The sequence below is a fragment of the Astyanax mexicanus genome, chromosome 10 (assembly GCF_023375975.1).
Source record: "Astyanax mexicanus isolate ESR-SI-001 chromosome 10, AstMex3_surface, whole genome shotgun sequence".
NCBI lineage: Eukaryota > Metazoa > Chordata > Actinopteri > Characiformes > Acestrorhamphidae > Astyanax > Astyanax mexicanus.
Window position 1 is genome coordinate 52,269,607 of NC_064417.1, and position 17,572 is coordinate 52,287,178.

Sequence of the window (17,572 nt, forward strand, 5' to 3'; positions counted from 1 at the left end):
AGGTAGATATGTTAGTAGGTAGATAGGTAGGTTAGTAGGTAGATAGGTAAGTAGGTAGATAGGTAGGTGGATAGGTAGGTTAGTAGGTAGATATGTTAGTAGGTAGATAGGTAGGTTAGTAGGTAGATAGATAAGTAGGTAGGTTGGTATGTAGATAGGTAGGTTAGTAGGTAGATAAGTTGGTAGGCAGGTAGGTAGGGAAGTAGTTGGGTAGGTAGTGAAGGACATAGTTAAGCAGATGGGTAGGTAGGTAGGTTGGTAGGTAGGTAGGAAAGTAGTTGGGCAGGTAGTTAAAGATGTAGGTAGGTAGGTGGGAGGGTAGGTAGGTATCTACTCACCTACTTTCCTACCTACCCATCCTACTTACCTATTTACCTACCCACCCATCTACATTCACTACTTACCTACCTACGTACCTACCTTATTACCGATCTACCTACCAACCTACCTATCTACCTACCTATCTACCTACTTACCTATCTACCTACCAACCTACCTATCTACCTACTTACCTATCTACCTACCAATCTACCTATCTACCTACATACCCATCTACCTACATACCTATCTACCTACTAACCTATCTACCTACCTTCTTACCTATCAACCTACTAACCTATCTACCTAGTTACCTATCCACCTACTAACCTACCTATCTACCTACTTACCTATCTTCTTTCCTATCTACCTACTAACCTATCTACCTACCTACCCGCCCACTTACCTATCTACCTACCAACCTACCTTCTTACCTATCTACCTTAACAACCTACTTACCCACCTACTTCACGACCTACCTACTTTCTTGTATACGTTGTGAGGTGTTATCTGGTGAGTAAAGTTGATTAAACACTGTCCATCATGCTCATGGCAAGGCATCATGAATCATGTGTATTGGAAATGCACGCAATCATACATCATGCATCATCGATTTACATACCGCTTTCCCGTGACTTTTGCAATTTATTTTTTTTGTTGCATTTTTTATTGCAGCTTTTACAGTGTATCCAAAGTCAATTTTAAGCCTTACTTCCAAGATTTCTCCCAACTCTCAATCAGGTCCAGAGTATTGTTCCATCTCTAATAATTAGTCTTATTTAACTAAATTAAAATGGTCTAATTGTCTAATTGTCAAACATTGTTAAAACTTTTACTGCAGATATTCTGGTTCTCGTCTGGTTCTTGTGTTGTGTCGATTGTCTTTGTTTATTCGTTAATTTCCACATCCTAATTCCTCACTATAATAATAATAATAATATCCACATGAATTCACATTCACTGTAATGATAATAGTTATAATAATAATAATAATAACAGTTGTTTAGGCCATTGTTCCTCTTTATATTGTCCGTAGCTTATATTTCCCATGATGCAAAGCCTTATCCATCATGCAGCTACAGCTTCATAATCTCTGGACATCAGGTCTGAACGAGACTCACACACTCACACGTCATTTTCACTATTCAAAGCAAATGTCATGCTGTACTGGTGTTCTGCACATCTGCCCCGCCGCCGCCGCCAATCACCTGCACCTCCCTCCGGCTACGTCTATCTCTCTATTCGCCTCTCTATTTCTCCCTCTCTCTCTATTTCTCCCTCTCTTAATAATATCTTAATTACCAGACGTCTGAGTATTTTCATTTGTTCAGCCCTACCATAGAGCCACGTTTAGAAAAAGAAATATATAATAAAAATATTAAAATAAGCCATAAGAACATCAAACTGCTCCGAACAAAGCCTTTCTTTTGTTTCAGACCTTTTTATATAATAATTAATAGAGTCTCAGAGTGCCCATTGTATTCATACGCTAATTACAGTTGGCTTCTTCTCGCTAACATCATGTTTGTTTTTCGTTTCCAGTTTCCAGTGTATAAGCCTGTCCACCTAACTCCTAGTTTTGGAAGATATATTGTCCCAGAAAATATAAAAATGTGATAAAAAATAGCATTACCTAGGGATACACTAAAATAAAAAAGAAATTGTGCGAAACTGAAAAAAGAATTTGGCTGAAGGTCGAATACAAGGCTGTCATGAATTTTGCAACTTTTTCACTATTAAATAAACTGCCTAGTCTAAATGCATTTCGTCTTGGTAATTCTAATCATATATTTACCTCATCAGCGCTATCTGATCATAAATTTACCTCAGCAGCGCTATCTAATCATACATTTCCCACATCAGTGCTATTTTAATCATGTATTTCCTCATATATTTACTTTGGCAGTGCTATTCTAATCACACACTTACCTCAGTAGTACTGTTCTAATCATAAATTTGCCTCAGTAGTGCTATTTCAACCATACACTTACCTCAGCAGTGCTTTTCTTATCATGCATTTATCTGAGCAATGCTATTCTAATCATACATTTACCTCATAATTGCTTTTATAATCATAGATTTAGCTCAGAAGTGCTATTTTAATATTACATTTACCTCAGCAGTGCAATACTAATCATACAGTTACCTCAGCAGTGCTATTCTAATCATACATTTACCTTAGCAGTGCAATACTAATCATACACTTACCTCAGCAGTGCTTTTATAGTCAATTACATCAGCAGTGCTTTTATAATCATATATTTGCCTCAGTAGTGCTATTCTAACCATACACTTACCACAGCAGTGCTATTCTTATCATACATTTGCCTCAGTAGTGCTATTCTAACCATACACTTACCACAGCAGTGCTATTCTTATCATGCATTTACCTGAGCAATGCTTTTCTAATCATACATTTACCTCATAATTGCTTTTATAATCATAGATTTATCTTAGCAGTGCTATTTTAATCATGCATTTACCTCCGTAGTGCTTTTTAATCATACATTTACCCTCAGCAGTGCTATCTTAATCAAAAAGTTACCTTAGCAGTGCTATTCTAATCTTACATTTACCTCAGCAGTGCGATACTAATCTTACATTTACCTCAGCAGTGCTATTCCAATCGTAAGTTTACGTTAGCAGTGCTGTTCTAGTCATATGTAAGTATTTTATTTTTGCAAAGAACGGCAAATAGTCTTTTGCTCAACAAAAAAATGGTAAAGCTAAATGCTAAAGTTAACTCCGCTATCGTTACTATCCTAGTCCTGTACAGCTTTCATCTTTCAGCTGGAAAATACACAGTTTTTCTTATCTTATATCACATCTTATATCTTATCAGTTCTTACATCCTAAACACTGTAAATAAAATGTACACTTTAAAGTACATTGAATTTTGCAACTTTCTTCACTATTAAATGAACTGCCTAGCCTAAATGCATTTTGTCTTGGTAAATTTAATCATAGATTTACCTCAGCAGTGCTTTTATAATCATACATTTACCTCAGTAGTGCTATTCTAACCATACACTTACCTCAGCAGTGCTATTATTTTCATGCATTTACCTGAGCAATGCTATTCTAATCATACATTTACCTCATAATTGCTTTTATAATCATAGATTTAGCTCCGCAGTGCTTTTTAACAAGTTAACAAGTACGTTTCACTATACTCTTCAATAACTCGAATACAGGACATACTGTATAAATCTGATTTATTTATTTATTTATTAGATTTTTTTAGTATTCACGCTCCCTCCTCTTCCCGTCTAGACGAGTTGAACTCGTGACACATGACTAGTTTTTGGGTTTTTTTGGAGTTGGATGTTTTGACTGGTTGGTATCAGTGGGATTTCATGTTTCTGCAGCTTTCATCGCACTAAGCCAATTAATCATCCTAAATCCCGTACAAGATAAGGTAAAGGTCACAGCACGCCGCCGCCTCCCTGAAGGGCTTTCTGGAGCCGGGCTCTGATGAGGTGCAGCCATATAAACACAGTGTTTCACAGTGGCCAAAAAATTCATTTTTTGTCTATTCTGAGGGTCCCTTTTTTAAAAACACTCTGTACCCAGGTGGTTAATGGCTCATATGAAAGTAGATACTTGGGGTCCAAAAATGGACCCATTGTTTTTTTAGTATTTGGTAAATTAAATAAGCTGTTATTGATTATATATTTTGATAAATTTTCAAAAAAATTTTAAATCGCCTATTGTTTTCACACGCAAATCATCATATCTTCAAAGAACATGATGATATCAAACTAATTCTGCTTACACAGGTGCATTAACTACTTGTCCATGAGTAGCCAAAATTTTATTGAGCTACCTATAATCACTTGAGTTTTATTAAAGATTTTATTTATTTTAAGGACCAGAAGTAGAAGCCTTTTAAAAAAGTTGTGTATTTAAATATAATAATAGTGTACCTGAACTATAAGCGCAATAATTCAAGTATACTTTTTTTCTACTTTTACTTACATTTTTACCTACTTTATATATGTATTTCAGTCTAATTTAAAAAAAAGTATACTTAATTTGGCTGTGCTGATTTTATACTGGTGATGTACTTAGTAAAAATATATGCTTAGTATTATTTTATGAAACTGCTTTTTATGATAAAACTATACTTTTACTAAATGAGTCTAAAGGAGTCGATATTTCTGCAATAAAACTCTACTTCAGTCAAATTTGCTACAAAACAATGATTTTGTGTTGATAAATTAAAACTGTGATAGATAGTGAACTTTTTATGTGTTAAACTTTTATTTAAAAAGTTTACTTTAGTTACTTTAGTGTCGGTAAAAGAACTTTGTAGCAATGAGATATATTGCTTTTGAGCAATATATTTTTATATATTCAATATATTTATATTTTTTATATTTATATTTTTATGTATTCAATATATTTTATTTGAGCTTTTGTAGCAATGAGATATATTGCTTTTGAGCAATATATTTTTATATATTCAATATATTTATATTTTTTATATTTATATTTTTATATATTCAGTATATTTTATTTGAGCTTTTGTAGCAATGAGATATATTGCTTTTGTTTTCCCCAGTTTTCATACACTCCTCAACATGAATGTGATGTTAAACTTATTATGTTTTAATCACATTTTTAATAGATTTTTAATGTTCAGTCGGACAGCTCACACAAATATACTTAAATTATATTAAATAGTGGCGAAAATAACATACAACGAGTATAATCAATATGAATTTAGTGCAAATTTATATCATTTAATTACAAATAAGTAGTAATTATTGGTTCCAAAATAGCATAATTTAAGTATACTTCTTTTTCACAAGGGATTAAATACAGCTGAAACTGAATCTGAACCCTGAACTCTTATAAAAACATATTTTTTATCAGTTTAGCTCGTCTGCACTTTGATGTCACCCCCCCCCCCTCGCCAGTGTGGGGAGAAAGAAAAGTGCAAGAGTGCAAAAACAGAAGGGAAAAATAGAGAGAATGTGTTAGATAGATAGATAAAGAGAGAGAGAGAGAGAGTCTTTATCTGGAGCACCTTGTGATGCGTGCTGATTGGATCCTGGCAGATGAAGATGAGAATTATGTTAGAATGCTGAGTTTGTGAACTGCTGATTTTCTGATTTTTTGGCACTCAGCCTTCAAGAGCTCCCCGCTAACAGAGCAATTCCATCAAAATAGCAGGAATGCTAATACACTCACACAGGTTACCAAGCTCTTTGCTAACGTAAAACCTTGTGGCCTTATTTTAGCTTGATTTAGGGCTTTTCAATGCGTCTTTGCTATCATAACGACGGGAAAAGTACACCTTGCATGGGTTTGAAATGTGCAAAAGGCATGCACTTATTCTAATTCTTAATTAATCAGAGTGTCACTTCTCATGTGCTCATTTCTCATGTAATTCTCTTTAAGAGTAGAACCAGGTGAGCTCTGACTTTGGTGTATTGCTATTTTAACGGTGCAGCTACCTGGACGTGTCCAGCAAACAAATGTTCAAATGTGTTCATGCAACAAATGTTATTTCATATTTAATTTGTATTTTGTTGTTTCAGAAGCGCCGTTGCTATTTAAATGATGCAAGCGTAAGGTGTGAAGAGTGTTAGTGGGTGCAAGATAGCAATGAGCATTATAACGCGCCATGTGCAGGAAGATATGTAAGATATAGCTATTATGATCAGTTCAGTTTACAGAATGGTATTCTATGACCTTTGTCATGTCAGCATAGTGTAAGAATTGGTAGTTTGGAAGGGGCACTGTTGTATGTTGATGTATGGGTTTAGAGGCAGGGCATGATGGAGAGCTGATTGGCTGAGCTGCAGCTGCAGTGTGCCTTCGATTTCAGAGGAACACATTTTAGATATTAATGGGAAAAATATGGTTTAGAATTTAGTGGCTCTTTAAATGGGCTTTTACACTTTATAACGAGTTTACATACTTCCATCCTTAATTCCAATTCTTTTTTAGGGAATGCAGCTTTTGTTGAATTTTTGTCCATTCCATGCATCATTTCCGTGAATTTATCTATATTTTCTGCATTATGGAAAGAAAAAGTAACTAGTATTTTGCTTTATCTATTTTAATTAGGCTTATTTAACATATTTAATTCAATTTTTGCACTATTTATACATACTTATATACAGAATATACTGTAAACATATATAAAACATATTCTTGTGTTGATGTATTGTTGTATTAATTTTTTTTAAGTTTTGTGACAAAAATAATTGTAATATAATGAGAAAAGTACAATAATAACAATCATAACAATAACAGTTGTTCAGCCCATTGTTGCATTTTTATACACTTTTAACTCTCTTCTTTTTATCTATCTGTGCTTTGATGTCACCCCTCGTTTGTGCGGAGAGAAAGGGATGTGCAGCAGTGCAAAACAAAAGCTAGAATAAAGAGAAAGAGCGAGTGAGATGAAGAGGTAGATAAAGAGAGAGAAAGAGAGAGAGAGAGAGAGTCTTATCTCCTGCACCTTGTGATGCGAGCTGATTGGATTCCGGCAGATGAAGATGGGAATTATCTCAGAAGGTTTTATTTGTGAACTGCTGATTTTTTGGCGCTCTGTCTGAAGGGCTTCCCGCTAACAGAGCGATTCCGTCGGAAAAGCAGGAATTCTTACTGACGCTGTTCACTCAGACACTGCTGAACCTGCAGTCTTTTTAATCAGTGTAGCATTAATATTAATGCATGTAGCAGAATGATGGCTTTCTTTATAGAGATATAAGAAGAAAAAATATTTTTAACTGGAAAAGTGCATTTCCTGAAGGAAACGCAGGATGGTTGCTAAGTGGTTGCTAAGGTGATGCTATGGTATCTGTGGTTGTTGCTAGCTGGTTGCTAAGACGTTGCTATTGTATCCATGGGGGATACTAAAGTGTTGCTAAGCAGTTGCTAGTTGGTTGCTAAGTTGTTGCTAGGTTGTTGCCAAGGTATCCCCGGTGGTTTCTATGGTGTTGCTAGGTGTTTGCTAAGGCATTGCTATATTGTCTGTGGTGGTTGATTTGGTGTTGCTAAGCAGTTGCTAGGTGGTTGCTAAGGCATTGCTATATTGTCTGTGGTGGTTGATTTGGTGTTGCTAATCAGTTGGTAGGTGGTTGCTAAGGTGTTGCTATGGTGTCTGGTGGTTGCTAAGGTGTTCCTAAGCTGTTGCTAAGGTGTTGCTATAGAATCTGTGGTGGGTGCCAACTGGTTGCTAGGTGGTTGCTAAGGCATTGCTATGGTTTCCATGTGGGTTACTAAGGAATTGCTAAGCAGTTGCATGGTGGTTGCTATAGTGTTGCTAGGTGGTTGCTAAGGCATTTCTTTAATGTCTGTGGTGGTTGATTTGGTATTGCTAAGCAGTTGCAAGGTGGTTGCTAATGCATCGCTATGGTGTCTATGGTGGATACTAAGGTTTTGCTTAGCAGTTGCTTGGTGGTTGCTAAGCTGTTGCTAGGTGGTTGCTAAGGCATTGCTATGGTATCCATGGTGGTTTCTATAATGTTGCTAAGCAGTTGCTAGATGTTTGCTATGGCATTGCTATTGTATCCATGGGGGTTGCTTCGATGCTGCTTAGCAGTTCCTAGGTGGTTGCTAAGGTGCTGCTCTGGTGTTGCCAAGTGGCTGCTAGATGGTTGCCAAGTAATGTATTTGCATAAATCAGGTTATAATGTACTTGATTTATTCGAAACCGTAGTCCAAGCGAGGGTTGATACTTTTTTTTAATGTAGATTTGCAGTTTAGTGATATCATTATTATCATCATTACTCACCTATGTGGGCGGAGTCTCCTTATACTTCACACTGATTGGTTTGCTCGTATCCCGAGCGACTAACAAGGTAATTCCTATTGGCTGATGTGTGTGGTGGTGTTATTGGGAGTCTTGCCCAGGGACTCTTATTATTGGTGTAGTGTAGCTTTCAGTCACTCAGATTAGGAATTGAACCCCAGTTTTGGCAGCTCACAGCACCTTCTGCACCTGCTGGTCTGGTTCACCTGAGCAGGTGAGCGATGCCAGCAGACTCCGCCCCCCCGTCGCCGAGCTCTCCAGACTCTTTATATCAGAGGGAGCAGGAATATACAGGATCTAAATATGTCATAATAACTGAAGGCAGCCAGTGGCGACTCCTGGGGCCACCAGCCAACCTCCAGTCAGGGCTCACGGGCAGGCGGCGGGCAGGGAGTGGCAGGCAGTGTGCCGGGTGTCAAAACACGGGAAGCTGACACGGCGCGACGTAACCGCGCATGATGGCAGCCCGGCGTGAGCGGCAGGCCGGCACACAGACAACAAGCAACTGGAGTAATGAACGTGTCAGAAAACCAGAGAGCGAGAGAAAGAAAGAGAGAGAGAGAGAGAGAGAGAGAGAGAGAGAGAGAGAGAGAGAGAGAAATATTAGCGAAAAAGGAGGGACAGATAAAAGAAAGAAAGAAAGAAAGAGAGAAACAAGAGAGAGATAAACATAAGAAAAAGGTTAGAGAAAAGCTGAGGAAAAGAGAGAGAAAAACATTGAGAAAGAGAGAGGAACAGAGCCTAAGAGAGCAAAACAGAGAAAAAGAGAAAGGGCTAGAGTAATACAAGATACCAAGAGAGAAAGAGAAACTAAAAGAGAGAGAAACATGAGAAAGTAGCGTGTGAGAGAGAAAAAAAATAAGAAAAAGAGAGAGAGAGAGAAAAATGAGAGAAAACCTTGAGAATGAGAAAAAGAGAGAGAAAAACTAAGTAAGAGAGAGAAACAGAGAAAAGAGAGAGGGATAGAGTAATAAAAGAGAATGAGAGAGAAACAGAAACTAAAAGAGAGAGAGAAACATAAGAAAATAACATTTGAGAGAGAGAAAAACACTGAGAAACACAGAGAGAGAAATGTTAAGAAAAAGAGAAGAGAAACAAGAGAAACAGAAAAAAAAGAAAAACATTGAGGATGAAACAGAAACGTTGAGAAAAAAAGAGAGGGAAACAAAGAATAAGAGAGCAAAACAGAGAAAAAGAAAAAGGGATAGAGTAACCAACTATCAAATATGCTCCTCAGGTTTGGGCTAAACTGCTGTTCAGGTGCAGTTTAACCTGATTTATTACCCAGATACTAAACACAAACACTGTGTCTGCTGCTGCTCCATGCTGTGTTTTTTCACACTGAACATCGTATGTGCTGCACTCACTGCCATGTTCTTTTATTTATTTTCTTGCTCTTCCTGCACTAGACAGTTTGGGCCTAGAGAGCATAGAATGTGCTCATGTGATTTGTTGGGGTGCATGTTGGTGCGTTTAGGTTTGTGCCTGTGTGAAAACAAACCAAACCGAAGAAGAAATTGTGCAAATTAACAAACTCATCCACTGATTTGGAACTACATCTGCAAAAACTGGTTTAATTTTGTGTTCTGAACAAAAAGCACCGTAGTAATGTTACCCTCCATCCTCTGACCTGTAGTGTAAAAAAGAAAACCATATAAAAAGAAAGAAGGAAAGAGAGAGAATGAGAACAGAGAAATAGATTCATGAGATGTGGTTCTATTTTTATCCACGCAGTCATCTCTTTCCTTTTCTTTCTTTCAATAACCTTCGCTATTTGGGGATGAAAATGAAGCGAGCCCCTGATTTCTACAAGAGTCTTTTCCCAGAAGGCCGAGCGGCGGCTGCTCTGCTCATCACGCTCCCTTTGCCTGCTAAACAGAATTTTCAGTTCAGTGCCGGCGTCTCCGTGAAATTGTGCACTGCACCTGAAAATGCCAATTTAGGCCTTCCTCTACTTCCCAGAGTTCAGAAACAGAAATGAAATTAAACGGGAGGAGAGACGCTACCAGAGCTCACGCAGGTTTTTCACCTTTATCCTCAAAAATAAATGTATAGATGTATACGTAAAGACGCGTCGGATTGCAATGCACTTTTTGCACAACATTATTTTTTGATGAGGTCCTGCAACCAGTGGCTCTTCCTTTTCTAAATGCACACTTATTAATGCAGTTATAACCCCCCCCCCCCCAAAAAAAAAGCATTTAGAAAATGAGAGGAACATTGAGAAAAAAAAGAAACAGAGAAAGTGAATGACAAGAGAATCAGGAAGAGAGAGCAATGACAAAGAGAGAAACAAAAAAAAGAGAGAGAGAAACAAGAGAAAAAATAAAAGTGAAAAACATTGACAAAGAGCGAGAAACAATGAGAAAAAGTGAGAAAGAGAAACAGGGAAAGATAGAGAAAAAAAAGAGAGAAAGATATATGTTAAGCAGATATAATCTATAATAATAAAAGAGGAAGAGAATCAAAGAAAACGAGAGAAACATTGAGAAAAAGAGAAACAGAGAAAGTGAGAGAACACTGAGAGAAAGAGAATAAAAAAACAGAATAAGTGAAACAGAGAAAGAGAAAGAGAGTAAAACGAGAGAATCAGGAAGAGAGTGAGAGAGAGAGAACACTGACAAAGAGAGAAACACAAAAAAGAGAGAAACAAGAGAAAAAATGAGAGTAAAAACATTGAGAAAGAGGGAGAGACAATGAGAAAAAGTGAGAAAGAAACAGGGAAAGATAAAGAAAGAGAAAGGAGAGAAAGAGAGAGAGAGAAGAGGAAGAGATGAGGGATGTTGGGCAGATATAACCTATAATAATAATAATAATAATAATAATAATAATAATAATAATAATAATAATAATAATAAAACATTTAGAAAAAGAGGGGGAAAAAGAAAGAGAGTCAAAGAAAATGAGAGAAACATTGAGAAAAATAGGAACATTGAGAAAAAGAGAGAGAAACAGAGAAAGTGAGACAAAATTGAGAGAAAGAGAATGAAAAACAGAAAAAGAGTGTCATGATGAGCACAGAATTGCAGACACGTGCAGATACTGATAAAAATATATGTTTATTATAAAAATAAACAGATGTAATACGTGGTTGATACAGAAAACAGTTAATCACCAGAAACCAGAGCAATGTAGACAAAACCATACCATAAACGAGAGACAGTCCAGAGTTCATACACGAGAGATCCAATGTCAGAGGTAATCCAAGAGGCAGTAGTGAAAACACAGTCCGGGTAATACACAAGCAATCCAATATCAGAGGCAAAGGCAATAATCGGCGTCGAGAAAACAAAGGCAAGGTCATACACGAGATAAACTGAGACAAGAGATAAAGTAACGCTTTGTAATGAGGAGAACCTACAATACGCGGCGTGGGTGTTTGTGTGGAGTGCTCTTTTATAGTGCCAGTAATCAGTATTCAGGACTTCCTGGAGGAAGCAGGTGAGGTGTCACGTGATCAGGTGAGTGTGTGATGTCAGCCGGTGGTGCATTCTGGGTAATGTAGTTGTTGATCTGAGAACCTCCGTTAGAGCTGGGTGTGGAAGGGACAGAGAAGCTAACAGCACCAGACGTGACAAAGAGAAAAAGTGAGAAAGAGAAACAGGGAAAGATAGAGAGAGAGAGAGAGAGGGAGAGAGGGAGAGAGGGAGATGTTAGGCAGATATAACCAATAATAATAATACACACTGATTAAGAAATTTTTAACACTTTTGACTGGTGATTTTTTGATGAGGTCCTGCAAACAGTTGCTCTAACTTCTACCTTTTTTTCTTTAAATGCATTTATGCCACCATATCACCATATCATATCATATGCAACAATACCATTTAGTAATTTATTTGCAAATTTTGTTGCAGTAGTGTATTATTTAAATATTTTTAATATTTATATGTTTTTAAGTCAACGTTTTGTCATATCGCCAAGTATATCGAGTATCGCTATCGTGAAAATACCATGAAAATATTGTGATTTTATTTTAGGGCCTATTTTATCGCCCACCCTTAAGCACAGGACACCATTAGGAACCTCTACAACTATAACTACATCTACTAATGCATTACACACTACTATCTACTATACTCTGTATGTGTATCTTATACTTCATTCTGAAAAACATTGCCAAAAATCCCACAATTCCCTCTGGGTGCAGCCATGTTTTTGATGATGGTGTGCATTTTAAAGCTTTGATTATTAATATTCCATTCCATATATCATTGCATAGATTTTACACCTGTACAGGTGTTAAAATCTGAAGATGTGACAGTGACAGTAGGCGGAGTTTACAGCTTTAAAACTCTACTCTTCTCCTCTGAATAATTAAAGTTTGCATCACGTTTATTTTGCGTGAAATATGAAGGAAATCTGTTTAAAATAGACATTAATTTAACACACCGCAGAACCCAAACACTGAATGAGTCACAGCTGATTCTGAGTCTCCGGTTTCTGAAGCCTCGCGGCGAGACGTAGCGATGCTAACAGGTTTTATACTCCTGCTGTTTGATTACACCACACATTATATGTGTACGAATACAGTCTTCAATATATCAATGTGTGAAGATCTGTGATTGACATACTGATAATGTGTATATACAACTCTGAACAAAGAAAATGATGATTTCTTTTTTATTTTACCAAATTAAAAACCTCTATAATATAATCAAGAGGAAGATGGATGATCACAAACCATCAAACCACCAAACTGAACTGCTTGAATTTTTGCACCAGGAGAAAAGCAGCGTAAAGTTATCCAAAAGCAGTGTGTAAGACTGGTGGAGGAGAACATGATGCCAAGATCCTCAATTTCTCATTTTCTGTTAATAAATGCTCTAAATGACGATATTTTTATTTGTAATTTGGGAGAAATGTTGTGTGTAGTTTATAGAATAAAACAACAATGTTCATTTTACTCAAACATAAACCTATAAATAGCAAAATCAGAGAAACTGATTCAGAAACTGAAGTGCCCTCTTCATTTTTTTTCCAGAGCTGTATATCTATTGGTACATATTAGTTTTAAAAACAAATGATGCTGGGCAGATATAACTTATAACTATAATAATAATCATAACCTATAAAACATAATTTATAGTTAAAAAAACACTAATTCTGAAGGTTTGATTGATTTGTTCATATATACTACGCATATATAACTATTGGCAATTTCTGCGGCATCATTTCTCAATTCATCTGCAACACTTGGACACTATAGAGACAGTAATTTAGTTAAGGAGTGGGCGATATGACGATATCATATCATATTGTGATACTCAATATTAGAGTATGACTATATATTGTGGCACTCATCTGTGCAGCAGCAAAATACAAGAAAAAACACATTTCATTGCGTGAACTGTATTTAAATTGAAGTTTTTAAAAATCTATCCATTCTATATGGCGCAGTATAGCAAAATGTCTTTAACTATTGTGATGTTTTACACGTATTTTACAGTAACGGCTCTATAACACATATTCATTTCCTGTGTATGAGTTATGACTGAGTGTATTGTACTGTATGTTTGGGGTTTGGAAAGCTCCTGCTGATTCTCACGTTAAATGAAAACCCGCTCGGCTCACATTTGGCCTCCGTCTGAATTTCTTTTCATTAAAACACAAAGCTAATGTGAGGGAGACATTTGGACGAGACGGAGCACAACGGAATATTTTTCACACTTTCCCAGAGCAACACTTAATGTGTGATATTGCCGAGATTTTCAGTGGGAAGACGGAACCTGTGAAAGCGGCCGTGATGGAAATCTCGCTGACCGGAGAGAGAGAGAGAGAGAAATAACTTCATTAAATTATTCTTTCAGTCTGTCTCTCTCTCTCTCTCTCTCTCTCTCTCTCTCGCTCAGCCTTATCTCTCATTAACACAGATTTAGCTGCCAGCGCTGAAAAAGCCCGCGGTTAAATTAACAGGATGGGAAAAGGTCGGCCCACATTCTTTAACACAAGATGTACCGGTTGTTGTTGCCGCAGGGAGTTCAGAACGGATATTTTATACCATACATTCATCGCCATAACGCCCAATCTGTGCAAATACATACAGGATATACAGTAAATTATCACCAAAAGTAAAAAAAAAAAATACATACTGGATATACAGTAAATTATCACCAAAAGTAAAAAAACAAAAAAAACATACTGGATATACAGTAAATTATCACCCAAAATTAAAAAAAGAAATACATACAGGATATACAGTATATTATCACCAAAACTAAAAAAAAAAAACATACTGGATATACAGTATATTATCACCAAAAGTAAAAAAAAAAATAATAATACATACAGGATATACAGTATATTATCACCAAAAGTAAAAAAAAAAACATACAGGATATACAGTATATTATCACCAAAAGTAAAAAAAAATATATATATATACATACAGGATATACAGTATATTATCACCAAAAGTAATATATATATATATATATATATATATATATATATATATATATATATATATATATACTGGATATACAGTATATTATCACCAAAACTAAAAAACAAAAAAACATACTGGATATACAGTAAAGTATCACCCCCCAAAAAAAAAATACATACTGGATATACAGTAAAGTATCACCCAAAAATTAAAAAAAAGAAATACATACAGGATATACAGTATATTATTACCAAAAGTAAACAAAAATAAAATAAATACTTACATACATACCGGATATACAGTATCTTATTACAAAAATAAAAAGATATACGTATATATTATTAACAAAAAAAAATAGAAATTAAAAATAAAAGATATACAGTACATTACTACCCAAAGTAAAAAAAAAAACAGATATACAGTAGAATATCAGCAAAAGTAAAAAATATAATATGAAAAAAATATGTACAGTATTTTATTACCAAAAGTAAAAAATTACATAAAAACAAAAGATATACAGTATATTATTACCAAAATAAAAAGTACTCAATAAAAATACAAGATATACAGAATATTATCAGCAAAAGTAAAATAATAATAATAATAAAAAATAAAAAAATAAATAAAATATATACAGTATATTATTACAAAATTTTAAATGAAATACATACAAGATAAATGGTATATTATTACCAAAATAAAAAAAATAAATAAACATAATAGATATACAGTATATTTACTCCAAATTAAAAATACATACAATATATTCAGTATATTATCACCAAAAATAAAATAAATACATACTAGATATTCAATTAATTATTAGAAAAAGTGTATTTGAGTAGCAAAATCTACTGCTGCTGTATAATTTCGCTGTATGTCAGAATATCACAATAAATATCTTGTCTGCGCCCTTGTCTCTAACTCAGCCCCGCCCCCTCATCATCTACACCAGGTGTTTCTTGTTTCTCAGCTCTATTTTCCCCCTTGTGTTGCTTTGTTTTGGTCATGCTTTGTTTGATTCTCAGTTTAGCTTGTTCTGTAAGGTTTATTTTAAGTTTTTGTTGGTCCTTTCTTGTTGAGCTAGTCATTTATTGTTTGTTATTTTGTTTTTATGGATTATAATATTTTTAATAGCAGTTTTAAATCACATATTTAATCTTTATACAGTTTATACTCACAGTGTATGGATGGTGTGACACCACATCATTTAGCGGAGTGTTCTGCTCAGTGCTGACTGTAGTTAGACAGGAAAGACAGGAGCGGATGAAGGATAATAAAGCGGTGTGATCTGGAGTGGATAATCCCTGCAGGCCACAGCTGATTGAAGGTGGTAATAAGTGGCACTGATGGCAGAACAGTTTCTGCTCAGGTTGTGTAGCTCAGCTGTAAACAGCGTGTTTCAGAGACCATGAAAATTGCTTGTAATTGTTCATCATTTATTCACTCTGTGTTCCAATCAAATGTCCAAAAAAGACCAGGACGGGTCAGCACAGTGATTATTATGTTGATTATGCTGATTTATCTGTGATAACCCTGAGAAATGTCCAAGGTTGAGTTGCTAAATTTTGCCCTTTTCTTACATTTTATGCAATTTTTGAAAATGCGCATGAAAATCTGAATGGCAAGCATCCAAAAATTGCAAATACATATTTTATGAATATCGCCAAATTGTGAAAAAGAGTGATGAAAAAGTGGGTTTTAATTAAAGCATAACAAGCCAAAATCAAACACATTAATAAATACTTTATTCAATTGACCAATATATCACTCTCTACTACCCTATACTACTCAATACTACTCTACACTGCCCTATAATACCCTATACTACTCTATACTACCCTTTATTACCCTAAAATACCCTATACTACTCTATACTATCCTATACTACTCTCAAATTACCTATAATACTCTATACTATCCTATACTACCATAAAATTCCCTATACTACTCTATACTATCATATACTACCCTAAAATTCCCTATACTACTATATACTACCCTATATTACACTAAAATTCCCTATACTACTCTATACTATCCTATACTACTCTCAAATTACCTATAATACTCTATACTATCCTATACTACCATAAAATTCCCTATGCTACCCTGCACTGCTCTATAATACCCTATGCTACTCTATACTACCCTATATTACCATAAAATTCCCTATACTACTCTATACTATCCTATACTACCCTAAAATTCCCTATACTACTCTATACTATCCTATACTACCCTAAAATTCCCTATACTACTCTATACTATCATATACTACCCTAAAATTCCCTATGCTACCCTACACTGCCCTATAATTCCCTATACTACTCTATACTATCCTATACTACCCTAAAATTCCCTATGCTACTCTATACTACCCTATATTACCATAAAATTCCCTATACTACTCTATACTATCATATACTACCCTAAAATTCCCTATGCTACCCTACACTGCCCTATAATACCCTATACTACTCTATGCTATCCTATACTACCCTACCCCCTACTATCCCCTTTACTACCCTATACTCCTCTATACTGCCATATAAAACCATATACTCCTTATATTAGCCCATTCTACTGTATACTCACTATACTACTATATACTACACAATACTCCCTATACTACACTGTACTCCCTATACTGCCCTAAAACCCCTTCATTACTCTATACTCCTATACTTCCCAAATATACCCTATACTTCTCTACCTTCCTATACTACTCTATACTATACTACCCTATACTGCACTAAAATACCCTATACTACACTATACTCTTTATACTCCCCTATACTACTCTATACTATCCTGTACTACCCTACACTGCCTTATAATATCCTGTACTACTCTATACTATTCTATACTTCCTATACTACCCTATTCTGCCATATAGTGCCCTATACTCCCTACACAACCCTACAGTACCCTATATATCCTACTCTATACTCCCTATACTGCCATATGGCTCTGCTATGCTCTCTTCAAACTGTCTGGTATGTTTGCACTCCCAGACGTATGGTCATCTTATTAAGTAGCTCACTACTCATCCTGCCCAGCAATTACTAAATATGTATCTCTCAAAAAATATC

At 35.4% G+C, this 17,572-nt stretch overlaps 1 protein-coding gene and 1 long non-coding RNA gene across 5 annotated transcripts in view; both read left to right on the forward strand.

Moving 5' to 3' along the window:
- The window catches only part of pcdh19 (protocadherin 19), a 149,329-nt gene that overhangs the window by 23,005 nt on the left and 108,752 nt on the right, over positions 1 to 17,572 (forward strand). The window lies entirely within an intron of this gene.
- Positions 5,820 to 9,177, forward strand: LOC125804750 (uncharacterized). Its single transcript, XR_007440923.1, has 2 exons — positions 5,820 to 7,281; positions 7,347 to 9,177. It is a non-coding gene; the product is annotated as an uncharacterized LOC125804750 (long non-coding RNA).